This window comes from Rhinatrema bivittatum, chromosome 15 (genome assembly GCF_901001135.1).
Source record: "Rhinatrema bivittatum chromosome 15, aRhiBiv1.1, whole genome shotgun sequence".
Lineage (NCBI taxonomy): Eukaryota > Metazoa > Chordata > Amphibia > Gymnophiona > Rhinatrematidae > Rhinatrema > Rhinatrema bivittatum.
Window position 1 is genome coordinate 73,106,762 of NC_042629.1, and position 15,982 is coordinate 73,122,743.

General features: G+C 43.3%; 1 protein-coding gene across 9 annotated transcripts in view; it reads right to left on the reverse strand.

Annotated features, from left to right (window-relative positions):
• The window catches only part of PLCH2 (phospholipase C eta 2), a 340,028-nt gene that overhangs the window by 124,201 nt on the left and 199,845 nt on the right, over positions 1 to 15,982 (reverse strand). The gene's annotated exons all lie outside the window — the stretch shown is intronic.

Here is a 15,982-nt window from a genome sequence, read left to right on the forward strand (position 1 = left end):
CCATGTGATATTATCTGATCCCTGGTATCTCACCTCTCAGGCTGTTCAGATATTTTCATTAACCATAGATGCATATGATATTTGTTTTGCCGTTTTCAATTTTCATAATTTTACTCATGTGTAAAAAGCATAAAGTTATAGACAACAGAAGGATATTAAAATGTTGCCAGTTAACATGAGGCGAACACAGAGAAATGTATTCATGTTGCATCTACAAAACCGAGGGTGAAGTTAATGTGGTTCAGTTGCATGCCTTTAAGGGTCACTTGGCAGCATCCAGATTTTATGGCAAGGCCTGGAGTTCTTCGCCATGCAGGGAAAAGTGTAAAACCAGGCCTGTATCAGTTTTAACAACAATGGAACTGGCAGGTAGCCCTAGCAAAAAGGGTAATTTTTTTTTCTTCATTTTGCAAACCACTGTGCAGGAAAATTGCCAGGTTGTGTGAAAAACTTGGATCCAATGCCAAAATTCAATCACTGGAGTCAAATATTCTGTTCCCTACCAAGGAACCAACTGCATTTTCAGATTAAAACTCCAGCTCCTGGAAATGCCTTTCCACTGTGGAGGGAAGAAGGGAGGAAGGGAAAATCTAATGCAAGGCTGGGAATTCTCAATAAGCAGGTGACATTTTCACAGGGAGATGACGGCCTTCTAACCCCACCACCCTTGGTATTCTGCAGGATTCTACCAGACTGAAGAAGCCATTGCAGATATTTGAGTCTCCAGCTTGGTACACAGAGCTCCAGCAAAATAAACAACAATAGAGATTGTATATACAGATAGATATATAGATAGATAATTTCCAGAAAAATCTTCAGCACAGCTCTGGAAATCCTTGGGGGGGGAAATGATGGTCATCACCATCATTAGCATCAGAATTTCTGCATAATAAACTTTGGAAGAGACAAAATTCTTTTTTATTGGCGAGTCAGAACTTGAGGTGTGTACACAAGCTCCTCCTTCATTCTCAAATACATTTATCATTATCTCTAATGGTATCTACACCGCTCTCTGCCATAGCTCAGAACGTTTCATGTAAAAGCATTCACAATCTTAAAAGCACAACGCATATCTACAATGTCGACAACGGGTCATGAAATCATTACAAAAATAAATGGTATTCAGTTAAAACATTACTCAAACGTCAGACCTGTTGACCATCTGAATGTGGCTTCAAATAGATGCATTTTTAACAATTTCTTAAAAGTGTTTGTGCAGAAAGTCGAAACACAACTCCTGAGGAGGTGAATTCCAAAGTGATGGTGTCACAACAGAGAAAGCGTGTTGTGGCAGGAGCCCTCTTTCACGAGACGACAAAGCACGAGATGGGTTATACACCCACAGAAGGACCTTACCCCCTAAGAGTCCAGAGCCAAGAGATTGTGAACCTTATAAAGGGATTCTTTCATGAACTGGGAGGCAGTGTAATTGCATTAGCACGGGAGAGATTTGCCTATGCATAGGAGACCCAGATATCAGTCCTGCTGCAGCCGTAAGACCAATAGAGAGCGCATTACGATAATCTAGAGACAGCAATATCAGTGCCTGGAGAACAGATCTAAGCTGGGCTACTGGTAAAAAGGATTTAAGGTTACGCAGGGTGCACAGCTTAAAAAAAACTCGGGATGGACGACTGACTTAATTTGGTTACTGAATGTTAAAGCAGTATCAATCTGAGGGCCCAGTCTTTTCACTCACGGTGAAATTGACAGTACAATGTTTTTGATTTGGATCAAAGAACTTACTCAGCTTGGATTACCTCAATATAAAGGCAGAACTTCACTTTTTGCAATGTATAGGGCTAATTTATTATGTGCAAGCCACTGGCGCACAGCAGCCAGACATACAACATGAGACAAGCTGGGCACTGCTGGGCAGTATCACCCCAGGAGGGTAGCATTTCCATGTAAAACTGTATGCCATCAGCATACAAATGGTAGCCAGAGCAAAAGTCCAGCCAGGATTCTGCACGGGACATATATACATTAAAAACTAAAAGCAGCATTGAGAAGGCGGAGCCCTGTGGGACACCAGTGATTAATGTATGCCAGCAGGATGGGACAGAACCCATTCCAGCTTCTTGTTGTTGATCACATACCGGTAAGTAAGATTTAAACCACTGCCAAACAGTGCCAGCCATTCTGGATTCGTGCAACCTATACAGCAAAATCTGATGATCTGTTGTATCGAATGCAGCTGAGATGTCAAGCGTCATTACAGAATGCAAAAAACTCTCGGGCCGATTCAGGTATGGTGCGCTCGGCCGAGTGCACCGTTAGCCCCCGTTTGGACGCGAGTTTTCGACTCGCTATTTTTACCCCTTATACAGTAAGGGGTAATAGCGCATCGAAAACGTGCGGCCAACCCCCGAAACTAATAGTGCCCGCAACATGCAAATGCATGTTGATGAGCCTATTGGTCCCGCGTGATACAGAAAGTAAAATGTGCAGCCAAGCCGCACATTTTACTCTCAGAAATTAACGCCTGCCTAAAGGCTGACGTTAATTTCTGCCGGCACCAGGAAAGTGTACAGAAAAGCAGAAAAAACTGCTTTTCTCTACACCCTCCGACTTAATATCATAGTGATATTAAGTCGGAGGCCCCAAAAATAAAAAAAAAAACTAAAAATCTGCCCGTGGCCCGCGGGTTGGAAAACGGACGCTCAATTTTGCCAGCGTCCATTTTCCGAACCCGTGGCTGTCAGCGGATTCGACAACCAGCGCTGGTAAAATTAAGCATCGGCTGTCAAACCCGCTGACAGCCGCCTCTTCTGTCAAAAAGGAGGCGCTAGGGACGCGCTAGTGTCCCTAGCGCCTCCTTTTTACCGCGGGTCCTAATTTGCATACCTTTCCTTAGTGAATCGTGCGCCCAGGAGAGTGGCTTGGGCACGTGTCGGGAGAGCGGGCACTCCCCAGCTCTCCCGCGCGGTTTACCATATTGGCCCGATTCGTATTTATTCTCATATAACAAAACATTATCCCGCATTATTTCTGTCACATATGGCATAAGATCACTCCATTTTAGGACCCATGAATGATCTCGTCATACAAACATACAGCAGAGTTGTCTGAACTCTCTCCGGCTACACGTATGACCAGTTTCCAATGGATTCTGATGACACTTCCTTTTGTGGTTTAAAACCAGTCTGAAAGGGTTTTCAAAACTTATTTGGGCAAGACTGATGTGTGCCTTTTATTTAATTATGTTTTCCTACATTTTGCAAAATAAAATTACAAATCTTAGCATCACCCACTCTTATAATGCATGTTCACATTTTTTAAATGAAAGATAAAAAAAATCAGTCTTAAAGATATAAACTCATCAAACATTAATCATAATCAACCTCACCCTCCACCCTGCTATCACTTCCCTATCATACCCAGAACGATGATGATGATGGAGTGGTTGACAGCATAGGAAGTGGGTTTGGACTGGAGATGATGCGATCTTTTCAGGAGTATTTGGAACCCAATCCTGGCTTCTCTGCCTTGTGGGGTCCAGGCTGGATTTTACATAGATAACGGACTGAAGTCGATAGAAATTTAAAACGCCCAACAGTGAAAAGACAGCGTTCAGGGAGAGAGAATGTGTAGCGTGTGAGACGCTTGCTGATTTCCTTGAAGAGAAAATTCTTATGCTACAGGGCTCCAAAGCAAAGATTGCTCATAAGGACATTCTGTCACGGGTGGAACTGAGACGCGGGGCTGAATTCATACTTATGAGGATGTACCAAACACAGCTGCATGCTCAAAGTCTCTGCACTCTCCTTGTGAGCCAGTTCCCTTTGGGTTATTGATTAATTTGTCTTCTCAGATGTATCCTATCATTATGCATATTATTAATAAACCCTTAGTGGCTGGAATAATTCCAAAAGAGTTTTAAAAGGCTATAGTGTGACCAATAAAAAAAGGATAACTGTGTCTGGTGTCAATTTAGCCAACTTTTGGCTGAATTCCAACTTATCCACTGCAACTAAATTACTAGAAAAATGTGTATTATTACAATTTGAGGAGTTTTTACAACTCATAAAGAGCTTGAGGCAGAGCCACTGGGATTCAGACAAGGCTGCGGTACCATGAATTGTGCCTCATGAATCAGATAAGGGTCACTCCACGTTACTGGTTCAACTTGACGAAGCTGCAGCCTTTGATTCAGAAGATCATTCCATCTGAATCAGCTGTGCACCACTGGTCTTAAGTTGGCTGTATTAGCGAGTGGTGTGATCAGGGGTTCTGCAGGGCTCCTCGTGATCCTCTGTGCTCTTTAAGGCCTATTTTACAGCCAATTGGGGCTCTGTTTTGAGCCCTTGGGGTATCTTTCTATATCTGTGCACTTGATCTACAATTTATAGTGCCTTCTGCGCCAGACAATTCTTTACCTAAATGCAAGTTTGTAGATTGCATGATGGCGGTTCAGTCTTGGTTAAACCAACGTGAACACGTACTAAATGTTAAGAAGACCACAGTTTTACTAATAAGTCGTGAACCCGTGAGGGAGTTCCAGGAGATTAAATTTGGAGACATAACCATTCCTACTGTGACATAGACAAGAATTTTGGGAATTCAGTTGAATTCCAAAATGACGATGAAACCACATATCAAGTCATTGGCAAGGGCTGCATTTTTTAAATTTCCAACGATTTGCCTTTTAAAGTCCTTATTGTTCCCTGCAGATTTTCATTTGGTAGTCCAGGATTTAGTGCTTTCAAAAATAGTTTACTGCAATGCTCTTTTCATTGGACTACCTAAAAAAAAAAAAGTCTTCGTGTACTACAATTGATTCAAAATGGGGCAGCTAGGATTATAACAGGTATTAAATATAATGACCATATCACACCTGCATTATGATCTTTGCACTGGTTCCCAAATTGAAGGAAGGATTAAATTCAAGTTGTTGATTTTAGTCTTTACATCATTGCACCATGATAATTTCCCTATCGAAAATTGTACTGATGATCTTTATAACCCAACCAGGTCACTATGCTCTGAAGATCAAAATGTACTTACGATGCCTCAACTTGCAAGTTACAAATCACAACAAACAAGATTGAGAGCTTTTTCCCAAACTGATCCAGTACTCTGGACGAGATTTGCCACCTATCCTTAGAGCATGTGAAGTTTATAACATTTTTAGACAGCAACGCCAATCTACTTGTTTATGCAGGTTTATGCTGTTGATTTGTAACGTGCCTTTTATTCTGTAATGTTTTTGGAAGAAGTGTACTGCACTGTTTTGATGTGCTTATGAGTATTGTTTTGCAATCCACATTGATCAATCAGCAATTGGATTTACCGGACTGTAAGTACACGAAGTAAATTAAGAGATGTGCGTGCTGCTACCTGAAATGGTGTTTAATGTACCTGGTGGAGTCGTATGAAGACAGGGGGTACATATCCTGCCACTCACAAATAATTTTAGCCAGTCAGTGAATTCAACAAATAGTATTCATTTTTAAATGAGTTAGAGATTTTCCAGCTGGGCGTCCTTGGCACATGGGCCCTGAGGAGTTGAGCAGAAGAACAAAAGTTTTAGACAAGGAAAAAAACCCCCAAAAACCAAAAAAAAACCTTGTCAAAACTCTGATGAGCTTGACGACTGAAAAATATCTGAAATGCCAAACAAAGGGAGGAGAAGTGCACCTGCCACCTGGTACTTGTACCACCAGATGTTTTCTCTCTTCTTCCAGATGTGCATATTCAGCAGGAGTAAACAATGTGAGAAGGTGGGAGGGAAACACATGATGATTTCTCCCTTTTTCTTCCTTGATTTTTGTCATCATTTTTTGGAACATAGGATACAGAAGTTTTGAAAGAAAAAAAAAAAAAAAAAGAACTAGAGAGAGCAGGAATTATTTAAATTCTTCAACTCCCTCATAGGTCTGTGAGGCACTGCAGAGAGCCGTGCCTCAGACAGAAAATTTCCAGACTCTCCCCTTGCTTGTGAATATTTTCCAGCTGGAGGAGAGAGTTTGGCCAGAAGCATTTCCTGTTCTGCCAACACCACCTCTGAGACCTGAGGCTTTAAGATGGTAATTTTCAAAAGATGCAGAAGTGTAAGTTAGGCCAAAGAAACGGTAGAAACGGTAAATATTGAATCTGACTTCCATAGCTCTAACACAGTAATTAAAATAGCAATAAAAGTTTCCTCTCTCTCTCTCATTCTGCTCGAGATCTGAAACCTTTCAAAGACTAGGAGAGACGATAGCCAGGAAAACCAAGGTCTCATTCCCTACTAATGAGCACCTTTAGAGAAACAGAAATGCCCCGTTATCCAAGCTAATAACCTCGTCTATGGTAAAATAGGGTAGGAAGCTCTGTCAATTTATGAAAAAGCATTCATGGATACAAAGGGTTTTGAAGAGAGCAGGAATGACGCATTCAAAATTAACAAAACCCCCGAATCTTTCAAACAGCTGGCAAGTGCCGGAACAGCCTCGGAGGGTCAACGTTTCCACTGGAATGCTCACCAGGTTTGGTTTGATAGACAAAGAAGAGAGAAATACACTTTAGAAACAGAGCGTTTGCTTTTCTGAATTCAGTGGCTTACTTAAGTCCAAATGCTCACAACTTCACTCGGAACCAAAGAGGAGACATTAAATATGTAGCTCCCATAATTGTGCATGGCAACAGGAGAGATGTAAGGGACTCTATTCTCATAGAGACCTGATGGCAGAGAAAGACCACATGGCCAACTATTCATCTTTACAATCGCCTTCACTGCCTTGGAGACCCCCTGTGCTTGCCCCAGGTTTTCTTGAATTCAGATACTGTCCTCATCTTCAGTACCTCCATTGAAATGCTGTTCCATGCATCCACCACCCTCTCTGTAAAGAAATATTTCCTTAGATTACGTCTCAGTCTACCCCCTCTCACTCTCATCCCATGACCTTTCTGTTAAAAAGAAGAGGACCACTTCCTATGCAAAGAAACTCTGGAGATATTTAAATGTCTTTACCATATCTCCCCATGCTGCTTTTCCCCTAGGATATATGTTTAGATCTTTAAGTCTATCCCTATATGCTTTATAATGAAGACCACTGCCCATTTTACTAGCCATCCTCTTGACTGACTCCATCCCGTTCTATACAAAGGTGCAGTCTCCAGAATTGTACTCAGTAATCCACGTGAGCTCTCACCAGGGACCTGTACAGGGGCAATATCACCTCCTCTCATAATAGGATGCATACAGGGGTGTGTGTGTGTATCTATACATAGAAATCTAAAAATGTCCCCTTCAATTGGTATCTGAAAAGCAAAAGCCTTAAAGGTGAATCTTTAAGGCCAGGTATACAACTAAATCGGGAGCTGTGCATGCAGGTAGAATATACGCACGTCCACCCGATTTTAAAAGCCACTCACATGCGTGTGCAAGTCCCGATGTGCGAATATCTCACATCATGCCAAAAAAAAAAAAAAAAAAAGAGGAGGACTGGGGGTACAATGCGGGTGGGGCTCGGGCATTCAGGGGCAGGGCCAGGAGAGGTGCACAAGTACCTACTCGGCTTTACTTTCACTACGGAGGAGGTGTAAGTCTTAACAAAATTATTTCCAGGCATTTGTGAGGGGCTTGAGGGGTCTGGGGGGGAGCACAGGAGGACCTAGCTCTAGACTGGGTGAACTGGTGGACAAACTGGTTATGGTGGGGATGCGTGCCCGTTATAAAATTCCCCAATTTGTGCTGCTGGGCGCGCGCAAGCTTAAAATTAGGCGCATGTATACACGCAACTAAACTATTTTATAACATGTGGGCACCTGTTTGGAAGTTACCATTCCTGGTTATTATCATTATTCATTTATTTACTGATAGTTTGGTTTTCACCACTTCAGATTACATGGATTACCTTCGGGGACTGTGGGCATTTCCCTATCCCCAGATGGTTTACAATCTAATTTTGTACCTGGAGGTTAAAGTGGCTTCCCCAAGGTCACAAGGAGTGGCAGTGGGATTTGAACCCTGGCTTCCTTGTTTCATAGCCTGCTGCTCTAACCACTAGGCCCTGGATGCTTCCACGTACAAAGAGTCTTTTTCCTCTAGGTTGTCAATTCAGACCTAGCTCAGGTTGGCCCTAGTGAAATTCTCCATTTTACCATACCGAGCTGTGAAGCCTCCCTTAACCACATATTTTATTTTTGGAGAGGGATCCAGCAGTTTCCTCCTGCTGCCTGGGGCTTCCAACTCAAACCAGAACTGCCTTCTGTTGGTCTATCATACCAGGAGTATTCATTTGCACCTACCAAAAGGTCATTCTCCATCTCTCTCCCAACTCACTTAACCCAGTCATTGCAGGCACCATCCTCAGCATGCATCAGGGCCCCTAAATCTTGCCATTAAGTGTGACCATCATGAAATAGCTCGGACATTCCCCACAGCATCCCTAGCCCCAGCTGACCTAGAGGAAGGAAGACGCAAGCTGAGAATTGCACTGCACAGGCCCTTCCACCGGGCCTGCCGAAACCATGGATTTCTACATGGATTGTTACACAGTCAAAAGCTAAAAGCATACAGAGGAAATCTCCCACTACGGATGCAGAGTTTGCCTCACATGCTGGAAAAAAAAAAAAAAGAATTACAAAACCTAGAAAGGAAGAGTCTCTTCCAGAACACCACAAATATATCTTTGGGTGAAATGAATTATCAGTTTTGGAGCTGCAAGAATGCCGTTTATAGAGGCCCTGCTCTGTCTTCAATGACCCCCTGCACCCCACCCCCACAACAGAGGATAAAGCATCTGCTGCTGATGCAATTAAACCATCGGAGAAAGGATTAGCTGCTTAGATCTCTGACAGCAATCTGGGTCTGGATGTGGGAAGCAGAAGGCAGGAGAGCACCGCAGCGCACAGCCAGGAAGTTTCAGCGGCCGAAGCACTAACAAGAGCATTTCGGCGGGATAAAGCAGCGAGTGCCCCTCCTCCACCCCCAGCGATTACCGCAACGCCTACGAAGATGTCGCGTCTATGGACGAGGTCCTTTGATGGGAAGTGGAAACCATGCTCCCCCAAAAAGCTGAAGGGTCCCAGCGCAGCTGGGAGAGGGAGGCTTGGAGGTTAACCAGAAGCGCAACACCCAGGCCTGGCTTAAAAATATAAAAAAAGGGAAGAGACCTTTCCTAAAAAAAAAAAAATGAAGCTACATTTTAGTGCCACGCCGCCGTCGGGGAACGTATCGGCTCTGCCGCCATTTGGTGTTCAAGCCGAAACGGCGCTCGGGTCCCATTTGTCTCTGACAAACGTGCTGTTCACATCCAGGCACCCAGCGCCCCAGCAGCTCGGCCACTGCAACCTGAGGAAACGCAGACATATGGCAAACGGGACCAAGAGCAATAATAATGAATTGAACGATTGCTACGTTAGCATTTTATCTGGCGCTTTTCAACAAAATTGCATACAAATACGATGAGTGCTTGCAACAGAAGAGGGCACCTGAGGCGACAGGAGAGAACGTGTCTTGCTCAAAGTCACAGGGAGCGCCAGTGGCAGAGGCAGCATTTGAACCCAGGCCCCCAGTCCATTTTTTCAGGCACTGAGCCCACATTAGCCCACTGCTAGCTTTCACGGCCACGATAGCATCAGTTTTCCTTCTTTCATCCATAATTAGTTTCCAGGATAGGCAAGAGGGATTCTTCTGTCGCTAGTAGATAATAGACATTGGGGGGCCGATGCAACTCAGTGCACGCAGCCTAGCACATAGCTCGACACGCGGTTCGACCCACGTTTTGCATGTGCTAGAATAACTCCCAATGCATTAACGGGATTAGCGTGTCAAAAGCAGCGAGTAGCTAATAGCGATCACCACATGTAAATTCCATGTAGATGAGGCAAAACACCAGCTCCAGAGCTGGCATTAAGTCTTCACACACTCCAAGCCTCCACAAAAAAAGCCAAAAAAAAAAAAAAGTCTTGATGGTGGTCAGGTTAGGAAAAAGGATGCTTGTAAAATTGAGAATTTTCCTAACCTGTGCCCGGCCACGTCTGCTGGGCGCCTGATGCCAAGGATGCACAGTTGATCCCTAGCGTGGTCCTTTTCAGCACGGCAGCTCATTTACATATTAAATTGGATGCGCAGGAGACATGGCTGAGCGCGCGCGCAGTTTGGACGCGTGTTTTTACGCATGGCTTATTGCATCAACCCTACTGGTGTTTAGAACAGTGGACCAGGAGATTCGAGCTCGACTCCCATCAGCCACTGGGCAAGGCTCAGTCTTCCTGCACATCGCTCTCCTTCCATAAGAAGTCCTCATGCCATGACCCAAATATCTGCTCCAGACACGAGGCACTGAAGCACCAGACGCTGCCAAGCGCGCTGGGATTCTGCTGGGTGAAGGCTCCGCCCCAGCGTTCACCGCGCTCAGAACATTCCAATCTCATCGATGGGTTCTGATCCCGCAGTCTGTCCTTTCCTATAGCCGGGGGGGCTCATTTCGCTATAAGTGAGTTTTCACACTCACTGGAGCTTTTCAGAAAGGCTGGGACTTCTGCAAAACTTTAATCTATCAAGGACCCCCTGTATCACTTGGGGTGGGAGGTAACGTTCGCAGAGCCTGCAGAGTTTCAAACTATGTGGGAACTTTCGCCTTATGGACTTTGCACACATTTTCAAAGCAGCAAGTGCAAAAAATGCATGTACTTTGCATCTGTTTGTGCCTGTGGAAGAAGGGGGGAGCAAAACAGCACCCGTACCTTTGAAAGTCAGAAAAACGTACATGTGCTGTTTTTTCCTGCCCTGACCTAAGCACACTCGCAGGAACACCCCTTTTTCTTACCGCTAAAAAGTCCCACATGTTATGGAAATCGCACTTACTTTCTGCCGCACAGAGATCGGTTTTGGTCAGGTCTAAAAGCCTTTGCAAATTACCCACTGAGACGGTAACTTTAAGACAAGTTCACGAGCACCCGCACATGCAGGAAACTTACTTATATTAGCAGCACAAGTGCACACGCATTTTATAAAATACTCCTCAGCCCCCGTACGTGTGCTCCTAATTTTAAGTACTCACATGAGCAACTGCTATTGACGCATTTTCCTTAGGACTTGCTGGTTTTTACATGCACAAGTCAGCTCGTTTTATAACATGCGCATGTGAAGCTAATTACCAGTTAAACCAGTTAGTCCACCAATTTGCCCAGTCTATCTTTACGTCATCTAGACCCTTCTGGTTCTTCAGCCTGCACCCCCCCCCCCCCCCAGACCCCCTCACCCTGTCAGCATTTGGCTATAAAAAGAGTTTTATTCTGACTTACACCTCATAAATAGCCGATAAATGCACAGGCAAGAGCCCTATGCGCGCTGCGTTCACAGGATTCAGAGTCACAACTTACGTGCGTAAATGTTGGCCCCCACCTCGGAACACCTCACCCCCACACCTATTCCATCCCTTTTTACGTGATCAAAGATATTCGCACGTTGGCACTTGTGTGCGTATGTGCAAGGTTTATAAAACAGCTCTAGCACGCACACACATCTGCGACTTTATGCGCGGGCGTTACTTTTAAAATTCACCTTTTTGGTGCGCAGCCAAAAATGTTTTTTCAGGAGGCAAATCATAAAGCTGCTGAGAGGCCGACACAGATGCATCCCTTTACCCTGCATTTTCAGTGGATGCGTTAACTCAGATTCACGCTTAATACACACGATCCGACAAGACAGCGGCTAACGAGCGAAATGCAGAATGTAACGGCAGAGATGAAGGAAGATCCCATCCCCTTCATCTTCTCGGCTAATATGCTGAGACTCCCAATAGCATAAGACGATTTGCCAGCCTTTTCCTCGATCTGAGGTTGACAGATTAGCTCATTATAAAAATAAAAATAGGATGGCTAGAATTACATAACATGCTTAGCTGCAATCATGTACTTAACAGAGAAAATAGAGACAAAATGTATTTTTTTTTTATATTCAGGCAGGCTAAAATCTTTTTGATCACCCCAAGGCATATAAATGTGAAAAAATAATATATATTTTTTCACCTTAGAAAAGAATGAATGAAAAAATCTGTCTCCAACTACAGAAGTTAGCTTTAGATATTTGACAAAGCTCTACATTTCCAAAGCAGTCTATGGTGGATATCAAATAAGGTCGTACAGGTGAAAACTGGGATATTCCGTAGAGCAAATTAGAAGGCTAAGGCCACAGCTGTCATGCTGGAGTTGGAAAGTATTAAGGAACGACGATTGCTCCTCATTTTTTTTCTTATGGCAAAATAAAAAAATATATGATAGATTTAGAAAAACAGCTATTCCTAAGAAATACCTAATTTCTAAAGAATCACTTCTACCGAAATGTTATCCCTGTCGCGCCTCAATAGAATTTTGTTTTGCAAACGGGAACTGTACTCCAATATGCTGATGATTTCACCACGTGCCGGAGATTCAGTCATTCACAAAATGAGATTCTAAAATTCAGAGGTGAAGAGGGGTGCAATGCGCAGAGGTTGACGACAAGAAAGCAGCTTTTCTTAAATATTTCTGTTCACTGAGTAAGGGCAGAAATAGGGATGAAACAAATCAGATCTCAAACAAATTTCAGAAGTCTGCATTTGCAAGGAGCTAGCAAAACTAAGAGCAGAGGAGGCCCCAGGGTCAGAGAGGAAACATCAAAGGATATTAAGAGTGAAATTCTGGCAGCTCCGCTCTGGCCTGTTCAATGCTTCTCTTGAGTTGGGTTTGGTTCCAAAGGACTGGAGACAGGCAGATGTGGTTCCTCTTCACAAAGATGGACGTAAGGAGGAATAGGAAAACCACACACCAGTTAGTCTGACCTCAGTTGTAATTAAATTAATAAAATCACTATTAAAACAGAGGACAGCTCAGTTTCTGTCATCCAATGGATTGTAGGATCTGAGGCAGCATGGTTTTGTCAGGCGAATCTAATCCATTTCTCTGATAGAGTTAGGGGATACCTAGATTTCAGGAAGACCTTTGACACGGCAGTTCCACATAGGCAACTTACAAATAAGCTGAGTGCCCTTGCTATGGGCCCTAGAGCGACTGGTTACATGTGAGGCAACAAAGAGTAGAGGTAAACATAGAAACATTGAAATGACAGCAGAAAAGGACCAAATGGTCCATCCAGTCTGCCCAGCAAGCTTTTGGTTGTAACTACTGGTATTGCCACCTTTATAATTATCAGTTTCTAAGACTGTGAAAGTCAGGGTCCACGTTGGTTGCTGTTTGAGTCCAATTCCCCATTACCTCTTCCCATTGAAGCAGAGAGCAATGTTGGAGTTGTATCAACAGCATTAAGGCTTGTTGGTTAAGGGTAGTAATCACTGTATCAGCAAGTTACTCCCATGCTTGTTTTCCCAAACTGTGCAATTCAGTGTCCTTGTTGGTTGCAGTCTGAATCTAATTCCCCTTTTCCCCCTGCCGTTAAAGCAGAGAGCAATGATGGAGGTGCATCAACAGTATAAAGGCTTATTGGTTAAGGGAAGTAACCGCCGTCTGAAAACAGTGTGGGGAGCGAGTTGAAGGCACTCTTTCCCCCCTTGCTGGGAAAGGAAGACCACCAGATGAATGCCTGCACCAGCCTCCAGTCCCTCCCTCGACCTGCCCACCTCCACCGCCTGAAGTGAGAGGCCACAACGCTGAAGATGCTTGTGCCGACAGGTGCGCGCCCTTGGCACACGACAAAGGAGCATGCCCCTTTGTGTGCACCTGAAGTGACACCCACAGCAAGCAAATCTAAACTCAGCCATAACAAACACCTCTTAAAATAGATCTAGTCCACCTCATTAAAACAATCACTGGACGAGGAAACCAGAGAATTTATCAGAAAACTTCAAAAAACAAGAAAAAAAACAAGAAAAAAGAAAGGAAAAACCTGATCTATCCCAAGATGAGTTACATTTCTCATCCTGTGACCTCTTCCAGCCTAATGTTCATTCTTCTTTTACTAAGGGGCAGATTTTAAAAGCCCTACGCGCATAAATCCAGCTGGATTTACGCGCGTAGAAGGGTTATGTGTGCTGAGCCTATTTTGCATAGGCCCGGCAACACGCACAAGCCCAAGGAGGCGCGTATGTCCCGGGGCTTGAAAAAAGGGGTGGGGTGGAGGCGTGGCCAGAGGCCTCCGTAGGGACCCTAGTCCGGTGCGCACAACCTATGCCTGCCCGGAAGCAGGCGCAACTTGCATAACAAAGGTATGGGGGGTGGAAGAAAAGTCCCCCCCTAGGCTGATTTCGGAGCTGCCTTGGAGAGAACAGGGAAAGCCATCGGGGCTCCCCTAGGGCTCAGCACGTGCAAGGTACACAAGTGTGCACCCTTTTGTGCGTGCCGATCCTGGATTTTATAACATGCACGCAGCTGCGCACACATGTTATAAAATCGGGCGTAGATACTAAAATCTGGCCCTAAATGTACAGTCACCATCTAAAAAAAATCCCACTGATAAATGGCATACTAGAAGAACTAAATCCCACAGAAACATGGCTGAAAGACAGTGATAATGTCCTCCTAAACCAAATTGATAACCTAACCTATGATGTCTTTCACTTCCCCAGACACAAACGAAAAGGTGGGGGTTCTTAATAATTTGCAAAAAGGAACTTAAACCATACAAAGTAGAAGTAAACCCACTCAATGAGATTGCGATACTAAAATCTCCATTTCTAAATATTGGTTTGATATATAGCCCACCTGGGACACTCCAGAAAGACTGCACCTCTAATCGAGGTCTTCGCTAAATCATTTCCAGCTTCAGAATCAATTCTAATCATAGGAGACTTTAAACTACATGTAAGATAGCATAACCAAATCTACAGAAAGTGAAATCTTTTTATATACTATGGAAGCCATGGGCTGGTCATAATTCATATCCAACCCCACCCATAGAGCAGGACACATCCTTGACCTAATTTTTTCCCAATCGAAATAACTGTGTAATCAACTCTTCCCACAAAATATTGCCCTGGTCTGATCACCAGCAAATAAAAGCTGAAATAACTCTCCTCACCACACAACAAACAAATCCACATAACAATCAATCATTCACCTACAGAAAAAAAAAGATAGAAACCAACACTATTAAAAATAAAAAAGCTGAATTCGACCACCATAATGCTTCCTCATCTTTCAACTCCTGGGATAAAATCATCAACGAAATAGCGGATACCCTATGCCCAATCCAGATTAAAATGTTCCGAAATGAAGGAAACACAACCAAACAAAAGAAACCTAAGACACAAACAGACCCTGAGAAAATCCAAAAAAGCAATGGAGGAAATGCCAACCTTCAGAAACCCTAGAAAAATACAAATCCCTATTAACAAAATACCGCGTACAAATCAATAAAGCAAAAATGGAATACTACACAAAACAGATTCATGATGTAATATTTAACTCAAAACTACTCTTTGAAAGAGTGAAAAACCTCACCAAAGACCCATCCTCCTCCATATCAATTACCTATGACTTTACAAAACAATTCATGCAGTGAATATGCTAATTCATTATTAAACAAAATCAATACACATAAATCACAATTCTCTCACTGCTTACCAATAAAAGAGCCTGAAGAAAAACCTGATCAATTGAAATGGAACTCATTCAACCCAGTATCTAAACTCAAAGTAAACCAAATAATCACTAAAATGAAATCTGCTTCCCACCCACTAAACCATATCCCTGCAAGCATACTGAAAAATGTCAATAGCATAATAACCCCGATATTCACAACAATAATAAACCACTCGCTAGCAGAAGGTATGGTGCCCAATAGGGCAAAACAAGTTGTGATTAAACTGATCCTAATAAATAAATCTGGAAGAATGGATGACTGAGACAATTATCGGCCAATCTCTAACCTATCTTTCATCTCGAAGGTTCTAGAAAAAGCAGTTTTATCACAACTAGAGAACAACCTAGAAGATAACAATATACTATACCCAAACCAATTTGGATTCAGAAAAAAACACTCAATAGAAACCCTACTCATTTCCTTAGCCGACCTATACTACAAGGCTTTAACAACAATGATCATATATCCTGT